Source organism: Elephantulus edwardii, unplaced genomic scaffold, assembly GCF_000299155.1.
Source record: "Elephantulus edwardii isolate Elephantulus edwardi_28Jun2011 unplaced genomic scaffold, EleEdw1.0 scaffold00130, whole genome shotgun sequence".
NCBI lineage: Eukaryota > Metazoa > Chordata > Mammalia > Macroscelidea > Macroscelididae > Elephantulus > Elephantulus edwardii.
Genome location: NW_006399880.1, coordinates 8,161,862 through 8,163,573, shown reverse-complemented (window position 1 = coordinate 8,163,573; position 1,712 = coordinate 8,161,862). Strand labels below are relative to the sequence as shown.

The 1,712-nt window shown below is 39.6% G+C and overlaps 1 pseudogene; it reads right to left on the bottom strand.

Annotated features, from left to right (window-relative positions):
* Positions 1 to 329: 329 nt before the first annotated feature.
* LOC102859729 overlaps positions 330 to 1,712 on the bottom strand; it is a 31,836-nt pseudogene continuing 30,453 nt past the window's right edge.

Here is a 1,712-nt window from a genome sequence, read left to right as displayed (position 1 = left end):
GAGGTGGATTGACTCAGTGACTGGGGTAATAAGGGTAGGTGTGTTGAAGACAATATGTTGGCACAGGATAAAGCAGGGTTTAGGGCTATTGTACATAGGATCACTAGGAGTCACAGGCGACTCAATGGCACATAACAACAATAAATTAATTTTACTTTTAGACAATCTACAAAATTTTTATCCTTTAAAAAATGCATCAAGGTCAAAATTAAATTAAGAGTTCAAGATGATATCAATCCCATTTGTCTAAATCCTGGTGTGTTGTTGAAAAGCAGCAGCCAGTTAAGATGGCAGGTGATGGATCCAAGTAAGTGCCAAGTTTGTTAACTTTACTCCATTTCTAACCCATCTTTAGAGAAAATCACAAATGGGGCCACATTATCCTCAAGGTCATCCAGCAGAGAAATCGTGCCATCTGGACTCATGTTTTCACCAATAAAGTAGTTTTTGAAATGAGCAAGGATGTGCTTGATCTCTTCTGCAGCCCTTGTCATAAAAGATTGTAAGGCTTCTGTTCTTCAAGTTTGCCTTTGATTGTGACTTCTTGTAATCCTTGATGCACCTCTTGTAGGTTTCTTCTGTGAAGCTGGTTTCCTGTAAGTGAGGAGTCATGACGTTGTTAACACCAATGCTTTTTGTTTTCTTCATAATCAGTGTCTTCAGTAGAGGCATTTCCCCAATGAGTGAGTTATCAATGTTCCCCTTTGTTCTACTGACCGTCTTCCCCTCCACAAAAAAAAAAAAATCTCCTGGATTTTGTAGATGTTGGAGAACATCTTGTAGTGGCTGATGAGTTCTCTGGTAGATAATCATGATGGCAGCAGGGAGACAAAAGTGGCAGTATCTGGTCAGGAGACTGAGCTCAGAGTGAGCAGAGTGCAGCCAGACCTGTGCTCAGGAAAGGAAGGAGAGGGTAGAAAAGAATCTTTCTCTCTTTTATTGACTCTCTACCTTCCCCAGTATGATACTTTTTTTCCCAAGGGATGGCCTCTCCTAACAGCATGTCCAAAGAGCGTGACCTGAATTTTCACTATCCTTGTCTCTAAAGACCACCAAGAAGGCACTTTCTCCAAGACATATTTTTTGTTGTTTTGGCAGTCCAACACTACAACGCAAAAACAATAATTCTCCTTTTCTCATATTTGTTCATTGTCTAACTTTCAAATCCATAGCAAATACTTTAAAAGACCATGGTTTGAATCAGTCTGGTTCTTACTCACTTTGGAGAGGTCCTTGACAGCAGGTATTCCCAATGTAATGCTTGACTGCTGGCCCTAAGGCTGTTTTTGTGGATACTAATAAAAGGAAATCATTGACAACTTCAGTCTTTTCTCTTTCGCACTGTTGCCTATTAGTCTAGTGGTGAGGATTTTGTTTTCCTGATGTTGTGACCTAGTTCATAATGAAGGCTGTAGTCTTTGATCTTCTGCAGCAAGCTTTTCAAATTCTCACTTGCAGCAAGCAAGATTGTGTTATCTGTATAAGTTATGTTGTTGTTGAGTCTTCCTGAGATCCTGATACCACATTTCTCCACATAAAGTACAGGAACTGGAATGATTTGTTTAACATACAGATTGAATAAGTATGGAGAAAGGATAGAACCCAGACACACAATTTTCCTGGTTGTAAATCATGCACTATTCCCTTGCTCTGTTTGCACAACAGCATCTTGGTCTGGGTATAGGTTTAAAATGGACATAATTAAGTGTTCC